The sequence below is a fragment of the Passer montanus genome, unplaced genomic scaffold, assembly GCF_014805655.1.
Source record: "Passer montanus isolate IOZ18808 unplaced genomic scaffold, ASM1480565v1 scaffold20, whole genome shotgun sequence".
In the NCBI taxonomy this organism is placed as follows: domain Eukaryota; kingdom Metazoa; phylum Chordata; class Aves; order Passeriformes; family Passeridae; genus Passer; species Passer montanus.
The window spans coordinates 11,322,079-11,333,114 of record NW_024366592.1 but is presented as its reverse complement, the minus strand read 5'-3'; the positions used below and the strand labels follow the sequence as shown (position 1 = coordinate 11,333,114).

The 11,036-nt window shown below is 43.9% G+C and overlaps 1 protein-coding gene across 2 annotated transcripts in view; it reads left to right on the top strand.

Moving 5' to 3' along the window:
• Positions 1-6: 6 nt before the first annotated feature.
• Positions 7-11,036, top strand: part of DGKI (diacylglycerol kinase iota) — a 205,171-nt gene continuing 194,141 nt past the window's right edge. For both annotated transcript variants that reach the window (XM_039708217.1, XM_039708216.1), the window contains exon 1: positions 7-96. The gene's annotated coding sequence lies outside the window, so the exon portion shown is untranslated. The remainder of the gene's footprint in view (positions 97-11,036) is intronic.

Here is an 11,036-nt window from a genome sequence, read left to right as displayed (position 1 = left end):
CGCCGGGATCCCGGAGGAGCAGGGGCTGTCGGCGGCGGACGAGTCGCTGGAGGAGAAGCTGCGGAGCCTCACCTTCAGGAAGCAGGTGTCCTACAGGTGGGTGCCGGCCGGCCGGGCGCCTCTCGGAGGGTGGGGAGGCGGCAGGCGCGTCCGGCGGGGCTGCCCGCAAGCCGCTGCCTGGCCGCAGCACCGCCGGACCCGCCTGACACTTAAGGGGCTTTTTTCGTCATCCCGAAGTCTGAAAGAGCTCTCCCAGATAAGCATTCCCTTAAGCCGGCGAGCGAGCTGCTCCCAGCCCTGCTGCTCCCGTCAGGTTTAGGGCGCTCCTCTGGCGCGGCACGCCAGGGGACATGGGGAGCGTGACGGGGCATGCGGGTGAACTTCAGAGTTACTCCGAGTCAGAGTCGGGGCTCTTGCCCGCCTGGCTGGGGATTAGAGTTTGCCCTTTTCCGTGAAAACACAGCCGCCCGTAATCCCGGCGCCTCCAAACGCTCGTTAAGGGGATGGGAAAAACCTTTCTGGCGGCACCGCTGATCCCGGGAGGGGTTTGTCTGTGGGATTCTCCCGGAGTGCAGTGTCCCCTCCCTGCCTGCTCCCCACCCGCGCCCGTCGCCGTTGCGTAAGCCCCAGCGGCTGATAAGATGGGGGGGCTGCTGTGCCCGGCACCCCACGCGTGGCTGGGGCCACCAGCGGGCAGCCACCGGGTGCCACATGCCCTGCTATGGCCTGGGCAGGACGCTGCTTTCTTAATCAGGGTCTTCCGTTTTTATGGCTGTGCATTTGCCTCACGTGCCTGATGCCAAGTAAATGTTCCTCCTGTAAATACACCTGCACGAAGGGGCCCTCGGTGGGGCTTGTCTGCTCTTCTGTTACCAGCTAGGAGCTGCTAATTGCCAGCATCTGCCCAAACAGATTGCTGTCTGAGAAGGTCCATGCCAAAAAGTTTTTGAATCTTACCTAATTCTAGTTGCAGAGCCCCTGTGGAGGCAGCACACCATCAGTAACTAATGTTCTAGTGTGCTTAGGGATGAGCCCTCTCAGCTGGGAGGACAGAAAACACAGAGCTGTTACTTGTCCCTGCAAAAAAAGGGTGTCTCTAGCCCCAGGAAAATTAGCTGAAGACTCTCCCCAGCCATGGGGATGCTTAATGTGCTGTCAATTTACAGCTGGGATAACTTAGGAGCTGGTCTAAGCTCTGCATGTGGCAGGGCTTAAAGATGATGTAATTAAACACTCTTCATAGCTGAAGTTTTATATAATACTTATGTGTGAAGAGAGACTTTCCCCATCGGGGCTGACGGTCCCAGCAGTGAGTGTGAAGTTTGAGATGATTCATCCTAGACTCAGTAAGGTGAGCGATGTGAAAATGAAAACTTACTGGATACCTCTGAAACAAACATTGCATCAGTCAGCTCTTGGTACTTTTGCATATCTACTCTGATGGTTTTCTTAGTTTGTGCCATTTAGGGGCAAATCCCTTGCAGGTAAAGGCAAAGTCTGAGGTGAGCTGCTGAAATAAAGTGGCTGCTAACAGCACAGGTTTGCTCATGTGTTTGCTCTTAGATCAGAAATCAAGGAGTTTGCAGTAAGTCTTCTGCCTTTTTTAGGGGTGGCATGGGGTAAGGAAGAGGAAATAGTAAAATCTGTTTCTAATGTTCTGCTGTCTAGATTGTCTAGAAGTGTGTTAAACTTTTGGGTAGTCTTGAAGTTTTCTGCATTTATTTGTAAGGGTTTCATATAAGATGCTTTTAGGAGGAAGTGTAGGGGTTTTTTCCCTCCTTCTCCTCTCCTTCATCTATGCAAGCATATAACAAGTCCTGAACTTTCAGATATAAAAGCCTTTCCTTAAGCATCTCTTGATGCTTATCACTCATTGTACTTGACTTAAGGTATGTGCAAGAAAGTACATTTTCTTTGCATCCATGGATTTCCACACCTTTTCGTCATTTATGGCTGGTTACCTACAGATAATATTCACTTTATCATTTATCCATAATGAGAACAATCTGGATAGATAGAAGAGTATAAAACTTCCACAGAGGACCTGCACTGAGTTTTCCACACCTTGCAACCCCAGCCTCTTTAAATTGCTACCATTTCCTTCAGTAAATTATGGTGCTGAAATACATTTGCGAATATAAATGGCTATATTAGGTCCAGGAAAAATTATTTGTATTGGCACTTGGACTCCTTTACCAACTGACACAATAGCAATTATTCAAGGCTTCATAGAGCCTTTCAAACAGCTCATTTAGGGCTCTCTATGCAGGTGCATGACATTGTCATACACACCTGTAGAGCTGTTTTTATACATTCAGGAAAAAAAACCCCAACAGTTGGAATGTGCTTAAAATAATAAAGGTGCATGAAAATGCATATAAAAGAATAAATCTATTGGTGGCAGTTGAAAGAGTGAAATGGGAGGTCAGGGTATTCTTACAGGGAAAAAAGAAGAAAAACTTCTGCTGTACCAATGTTATTAAACAGTTTGCCTGAGTCTGGGCTTAAAGTATTATCTTCTTTTCTAATTTGTTTTTAAACAGCAAATATCCTCAAAGTAATAAACCTCTAATTAGCTGACGTTGTTGCATGCAAGGAACTTTTTAGTTCCTCTCGAATTTTACCAAAACTATGAGTAACACGTTCAGAAATCAATGCTTTGTGCCCATGTGGCCCATAGCTTGAAATGCAGAAACTGCTGTATTAAATACATTTAAACAGCAAATATCCTCAAAGTAATACATCTCTAATTAGCTGACGTTGTTGTTGCATGCAAGGAACTTTTTAGTTCCTCTCGAATTTTACCAAAACTATGAGTAACACGTTCAGAAATCAATGCTTTGTGCCAATGTGGCCCATAGCTTGAAATGCAGAAACTGCTGTATTAAATACAGCACGATTTTGTGTATCAAATACCCATGTAGGCGTTCTTGTCCCCCAGTCAAACCAGTAGGAGGAAAAACTTGCTGTAAATAACACAGGGGAGCCTGAAATTTCCCATGACCTTGCTGTGTTCCGTGCCACATCCACCTTGCTCACGGTCCGCCAGGAGCTCCGCTCGGAGCGGGTCTGTGCCCGCTGTGCCATCATCGGGGACACACGCACGGTGGGGATGTGCCACCTTCCCGAGCTGGTGCCTTTAGTGCGGCCATTCCGTGTCCGTGGCTCCAAGACCCCTGGAGTGGGTGGATCTTCCTTGGCCCCGGAGCGCCGGGATCAGCGCAGGACCCGCCGGGCAGGCGGAGGGCACGGGGGCTGCAGACAGACAGAACCTTCGGTCCCTTGCTGAGGGGTCCCTTGCCGCGCCTGTCGCTGTGACAGCCGAGTGACAGCCAGAGAAATGTCCCTTTTCAGGGAGAAATCTCCCTTTTCAGCTCTTGAACGAGGCCGACCCACCCAATGGCTGGGCGCTGACATCAGGATGTCAGCAGCTAAGCAGCAATTCTTAGCCCTAATTTATTATTTACCCTGGAGTTAAATATCTTAACGATGTTTTAGCTCTTCTGCTGAAAATCTGAAACATTAGCTTACAAAATGAAAAACTTTTTTTTTTTTTTTTTTTTAAACTGATAAACCCAAAAGTTTAGTTTCCTGCTCCGCAGGGAAAAGATTGGCAAATGAAAACTGAAAAGTGAATTAAACATGTACATCTGCCAGAGAGAAATGCCTTTTACAGTTTGGTTCTCAGAATAGTATTTACCCATGCGTTTCTAGACCCAGCAGAATATTTACAAGATATTGGAACAGAAAGCTGTAAGGTAATTTTTTTCCCTTTAATTTTTATTATTTTGTCATTGCAAAGTCTGTGAGGAGCCTTGTGCTGCCTTTTAGATTAAGTAGAAGTTAAAAGTTGCTTTCCTGAAGTAATTTGTGATATAAAGAGAACTTCAGGTTATACCAAAGATGGATGCTTAGTAAGAATATGCAATAAATATTCAATAAAAAGCTAAGGTAAGAGGAAACCTGGAAAAGAAAGTATTAGCTGGTAGTTTCCTCTAAGTATTTGCACCTCTAAAATCTAACCTGAAATGCAGTCTTGTCATTTAATTTAGAGAAATAGTAAAAGTAATAAATAAATGAATAAAAACCCCAACCAACAAAAGATCATCCCTTAAAATCAAAACAACACAACCTAAAGAACAAGCTAACAATCAATAGAGCAAATGGTTTTTAATTTCTTTATTAATTATTATTTGGCATTTCAGGGAATCTTGCTTAGTGGCATTGTAAATAAAAATAAAGTTGTAATTTTTAATGTCCCTCTTGTGAGAGCTCAAGTGACGTTTGGCAAACACTTGTCACCAGAGAATAGTTTTCCTAAAGTAATGCAATTTCATTTTGACCAGGTCGAGAAATCCTGACTGAGGCAGTGGGTGGCAGGCTTTAGAAGTTTTGCTCCTCCTTGAGCCAGGAATTTCCAAATGTGGGGCCGTAATGAGCCATCTCAGAGTCCTGTGCCGCTAATTGGCAGCGTCCTGGCAGCCCGGTGCTCCTGCCTTGTCTTGGGCCAGGCAGGGAATTCCAGCAGGGAGTCATGCACTGCCCTTCTGGTAATGAGGCGGTTGAAGGCACGCTTTCCTTTGCTCCCTGAGTCCCCTGGGCACCCAGCTCCACTCCTGGAGGAATGAGTCACTGTGAACAGTCACCACCTCAAGGAGGTGGTTTGAGTTTCTTTGGCTGAAGTTTCTGCCCCGCTTGCCAAATGGATCTGTTTGGGATGTGCCTTGTGTGCTTTCCCGACCCTTCCTCTGAGAGCAGAAGCCAAGAATGGAGCTGGCCTCTCCCCCTGCACCATCAGCAGGAACTGCTTGCCTGTCCTGGCAGTAAGTAACAGGAGTTATAATTAGAGATGGTTTTGTCACTGCGTTTGAAGGGGGAAAAGTTATGGCAAGGAAATTCTGGGAAATCCTTATTACACAAACCCTGCTGCTGTTGATGGAGCATTTAAGTTCCTGAGACTACAGATGGGGACCAAAGTAGAAATGCAAGCTTGGAAACATCCTCATTTTTTTGTTCTTTTGTTTTCAGACACGATAACAGTCATAAGGCATGCATCACTTCTCAGAAAATATTAAATATAGACAGGATAATAGAGGTGTCTCCTATTACTAAGGCTTAATTGTTTTATGAAGTGTGACAGCATTCACAAGTGTACTGTGATGTATTATAAACAACTTAAGCTGAATGACATTTGTAAAAATGAAAACACCCAACACAAGCCTTAGATCTTTTGATTGTGTTGTTTTATTTTACCTAAGTTTCTTTAAATCTTAACACATTATAATGCTATAAATTAGTGCAGCTACTCTGCATGAAAATGATGGATGGGTTTTTATTTTGCATTGAATGTCAAGGAAATAATTCTTACTCTCTGGCCTAATCTCAGAGGATCTGCATGCAACTGTCTTTGTTAGGAGTTGTGGGTAGGTACTGTGCAGTCTTCTTACCACCCACTCGTGTAACAGTAACTTGATTTACTTTGTCACCCAAGACTTTCATCACCATTTTCTTGTTTCCTCCCAAAGCAGATGACTGGATGTTTTTGGTACATGAGGGGGCCTTCATGAAGCTATTTGATTTATAAAGCTTTGAGGTGGAAACTCTGTGCTGCAGCAAAATGCAGAAAAGTGCTAGGATAGTCAGAAAGAAGAATGCTACCATGGGAAAATCAAGCTGACATTTAAGGTTCCCTCCTGACATTGAGATGTGGCTGCCAGTCTGGCCATCAATGTCTCTATGCAGCACAAAGTAAAAGGACTGTCTTTGAATTTAAAGCATGTCTGACCTTCTTCCTTCTGTATCTGGGCTTAGCAGCACCTCACAAAAGAGATGTTGTGAGTGGTAACTCTGACTAAAATGACACATGAGCTGCAATGGAATTATGTGCGTAGTCAAAATGAGATAAGCGCATCAGTGATCTGAAAGGGTGAGACTCTGCGAGCACATAATGAAGCTGTTGTGTAGCACAGGCACGGACCTGTACGCTCAGATTGCCCTGCAGGTGGAAAATTTCATCGTGTAAAAAGTGCTGAATCAGGTGCCACATAACTTTGATGAAGTGGAAAACCGATTTTGTTCTCTCTAGTCCTTTGGAATAAAGGAGCAGGTAGTCAGCTCTTCTCTCCTGGGTCAGCCATGGGGCTGATAAAATTATCTTCTTGAAGCTTCACCAGACTTTCAATAGATTTGTTTGTTTATTTTTTTTGCTTGTTTGGTTGTTTGTTTTTTAAATTTTTAAGAATTTTTTCGTTTGGCAACTTGGCTGAGGGTTTGGGAAGGAGATGTGTATAGGCAACAATCTTCTGTGCTCTTCCTGTTGCTTTATGGTACATGCAGCAGAGCCTGGGCATGAGATACATATGTGACAGTCAGACACAAGACTTCACAGATGTTAAAGAAAAAAGGAATGGGGGAAAGAATAACAATAAAAAATAGTCAGGAATGGCAGCCTCACATCTTTATATCCAGTTCTAGTTACAGAACTGTCAGTGAGAGACTTTGCCTTGGAATAAAATGTATGTAGAAATTTGGAGCTCTTCTTGTGTCTCGCTTTACAAAGTTGTTGTTTTGGTTCTTTAAAAGCTTTTTTTAAGTGGAAGTTATGCATGAACTCAAGTATATGAGTACATGTTCACCCACTTGTCCAGTGTTGGTCTGGGGACATTTTTTTCTCCTGCTTCTTTTAGTTTTTGAATGAATCTATGATTTGTTGCCCTTAGCAAAGAAAAGTGGTGTGGGATGGGGTATATCTGAAAAAAAGTGTTGAGAGTACCTCTAGAGAAGCCCATGTGTGTGTAGGGAGACTATAGGGGCTGCCGTGCGGGTTAGTGCTGGGCATTTGGTGGCTGTGTGTGGCTAAAGTGATGTCCCTTCAGGGTGAAGAAGGTTTATGGTGGGACATGAGCATGAAAGACTTTGCTGTGTGTTTTAAAAGTTGCAGTCACGTGGGAAAACCATCTGTGCTTTCACCAAAAAACTGCTGGGCCCTCTGTGAGCTGAGAAATACATACAACAGTGTGCTGTGTGCTTGCGGGCCTTGGTGCATGCCCTGCATAAATATCCAGGGACAAAGATGAAGGGGTGTCATTATGTTGCTAATTCAAATGTATAGTGTGCGAGTTTTCAGCCTTTTTCTGTCCTTTCTCTAAGGTAATGCATATTTATGCATGAAGAACATTAATGTGCTTGCTCATGGTGAAGGGCATAGGTCTGATGGAAAGGGCAGTGCCAAGAGCTGGGTAGTCCCAGGTTTTCTCGTTCTTTAAAAGCCTCCACATCTCTCTGGTTCCACTTCTCATTTCTATATATGCTGTGCTTTTCCTTTCTGTTTCCCTGTGTCTCTTGGTGTGGATGTGCTGGGTGCAGCACATGTGCCATGTTGTGCCAGCCCCTGGGTTCTCCCGTTACCCTTTCTCTGAGGATGCTGAGCTCCTGGTGAGGCTCTTGCTGATGCACATGCAGCCTGCTTCATGCCAGCAGGAAAGTTGATTGCCTCTCAGCCAGCTCATAAAGGCTTTTTTTTTTTTTTTTCCCCTACCTGGCAACTTGTATTTTGTGTTTTGCCTATAAAGGAATTCAGGGAGGATTTTGGCCATGGAGATGAAGATGTGTGCAGTCCTCCACAAACAAAGCAGGAGACTATGTAGTGTCAAGGGAGAGGCTGTTTGGTTTTTACTCCAAAAAAATCTAGTGTGCTGGTCAGAGCCTTACCTCAAATTAAAAGTGTAATTCTTGTCCATTGCATGTTGTCTCAGCTTTTTCTGCCTGTTGGGCTGTAATCTGTGACAATCCATAACATAGGCAGTGTGGGGCCTGGATTTTTGTAAGTTCACTTTGAGAAACAGAGGGAAAGGAGCATAAAGAGACTTATTTTAGAGTGCAGATGGAGTCTCTGGGACAAAGTGGGAACAGATCTTCAACTCTAGCACTTAGAGCAAGACCTCTCATCCTTGCCAAAAGAGACTGGAAGAGAAAAGGATTGAAACTGCAACTTTTAGAGAAAACCTGAAGGCTGGGCGAGAGGCAGAGGACAGCTGTGCCTGAACATTACAATTTGGTCTTGTTTGGAGTATAATATACCCAAATATACCTAAAAGGGGCATACAGGAAAGCTGGAGAGGAACTTTTTACAAAGACATGTAGTGACAGCTAACGGGATAATGTCTTTAAGCTGAAAAAGGATGGGTTTAGGTTAGATATTAGGAAGAAATTCTTTCCCATGAGGATGGTGAGGCACTGGAACAGGTTGCCCCGAGAAGCTGTGCATGCCCCATCCCTGGAAGTGTCCAAGGCCAGGTTGGAAGGAGCTCTGAGCAACCTGGGATAGTGGAAATTGTCTCAGCCTATGGATGGGGTGTTGGATCAAGATGATTTGTAAGATCCTTTTCAAACCAAAGTGTTCTTTGATTCTGTGAAGTTTTGCTTCTGGCTTACTTCATTGGGCAAGTGGGAGGGTTCCTTTTTAAAGATTTTCTGTAGCTTGAGGCTGCCACAGGGCACTAAGTGGCTCTTCTGAATGTCTCGACACCTTCAGTTAATTGAGTGAAGTGGCTCAGCATAAAGTTGGGGAAGAGGCTGAGGGGAAAGGCAAGGCTTTTTTAGGTGTTTCTGAGGAATGAATGATCACTAACTACTGTGTTCATGACAAAGAAAGCTGGTGCAGGGCTGACCTTATCTGTGCTCTGGAATTGAGCCTGATAGGTATTTCCCAATACCTATCCATACTTCATTCTTGAGGAAGCTTGGTAGTTTGAAACACATATGCTAGGAAAACCTTGGTAAAGAGGTCCTGAACCTTTCAGTTCTGGATTTCGATTCCAATGCAGCTCTGAATGGCACTGCCAGCATCCCTTTCCATTTAACAGCTGATTGAAAGCTTAGCTAGGTTCAAAACTTACAGTTCCTAATGGGAAAGTGCTATTTCATGATGTGGTTCATGCAATTTTTATTTTTTTTTTTCTGGGGGGGAGTTATAACATTAAAGTCTGCCTATAAAGATTTCCAGCTCGCCAGCCCTACAACTACCTAACCCTAATCCCCATTGGAGTAGACAAATAGCCGTGCAGTCAGAGAGAAGGGAGGTGTCTAATCGTACTTGTGATTGAGGTATAATTTAACACTTCATTGTGGCTAAACAAGAGAGATGAGAAGATGAAGGATGCCCTTCCGTCGGGCTGCCAATAAGGTGCATAGCATCAGCAACGAGGTCACTTATTGGCAGTGGGCAGTGCTGCTGCTGGCAGCCCTGTAACCTCAGCTAGGCTGCAGAGGCATTGCAGAGATAAATGATTTTGATGCTTTTGGTGGTCTGACTCTGTGCAAGAGTTCTTGGAGGAGAGATGTGGGCTCTTCTGCAATGCCCAAGGACTTGGATGAAAATGTTTAGTGGTCAGAGGCGTGGGTAGTGGAAATGTGGTGGGCAAATACTTTGTCTTGCTTTCTAATATCCTTTTCAGATTTATTCAAAATAATCTATTCCTCCCTCGCTGTTACTAAGGAGTTTGTGTTTAATATGTACATCTAAAATATGTGCATATTAAGGCTATATGATACAGAAGTGTTTGGGGGTATGAGCTGATGCTTTTTAGAGAAGGAGTAAAAAATTATCATGTTTAATAGAGACATAATTATTAGAAGCAGTATGCTTATGTAGAACTCGCTTCAATATTTGTAATTTCACCAACTTCAAAGTATTTTAAAATTGTAAAATTTGTTTCAATATTTCTCATTTCTTTCAAATGTTCATGAGTTTTGCCTGTCATAAAACCAAACAGCAAAGTCCTTAGTAGTCAGGTTATATTTCTTCTAAATTGTATGACTCATCAGGAAGCTTGACCCACTGGGGAGCATTTTCCAAGTGGAGCAGGGATTAAGCTTCAATTGCACAGATTCATCAAAGATGGTGAGTCGAACACCCCAGAATCCCTCTGTGCTCTGAAACTGCTCCCTGATGTTGTGTAATATGCAGGAGAGGGGACTGCCTGTGATGCTCTGAGAGGTGCCATGGGGTTTCTGGGCACCATAGGAGAGGATGAGGAAGCAAAATAGCTTTAAAGCCCGTTAGCATTAAAAGATGATGAGAAAATACCTTCCTGTCATCACTTTATTTCATTAGGTTGCTAATGAGTTTCCTCTAGGGATGGCAATGGGGTAGTTCTGATGCTTTTATCCAATTAGTGAGTGATCCCAGGAGTATATCCTTTTGTTGTGAAAACACATCGAGGTTCATTCCTCCTGGAGCATTGCATCCTGCAGGTGCTCTGAAGGCAGTGAAATGCCATGTGAAGGTGCATGCTAGGCCAGGTCCTTCATTACTAATTGCTGATGTTAGCCTGATCTATGGTTTTGAGATGGAGCCCCAGAGGGCAATGGACTCTCCTGTGAAAGTAAGTGAAATGCCAAAGATGTGAATAAAGTTTCATTATGAGTTTTGAGGTTACTTGTAAGTTGAGACACTGAGAGAATTCGCATTTTAAAAACCCTTGTGTAGATAGGAAACAAAAGATAAGTGCCTTTGATGCACTGCCTCAAGGGATATCCAGTACCAGCGCCTTGCCAGCTGCTTGTGCTTGTAGGAACCTTTGCTTCTGGCACTGTAGTCACCTCCAGCTTTTAGCTTGATTTAAAATGACATTGAAGAAGGAATTAGCAACTGATGCAGCTGACATATTTGGTTGTGGGTGGCCTTCCTTAAGCTATTCCTTGTTTTTCATTTCTGTCTCTGCAGGTAGCCAACAGTTGCAACTGTCACTTCTCTTACAGGGCACTGCATTTGGCTTTGCAGCAGGTAGTTTTGTTCCTGGCCAGTGTCCACCACGCAAGAATTTATGTCTTTCTATATTTTTTAGTTGCTCTCTGTCCTTTCAATTCTATATTTTCCCTTTGTTGCCCTGTCTTCACTAAGACCCCTGTGCTCTGTGTTATTTATATACCTGGGGCTGTGCAGTGCATGGTACAATGAACAAAGAACACAGAACTACATGAACATTGGGTTTCACATTCTACAAGGTTACATTTAAGTTATTGAGGTTGCTCAA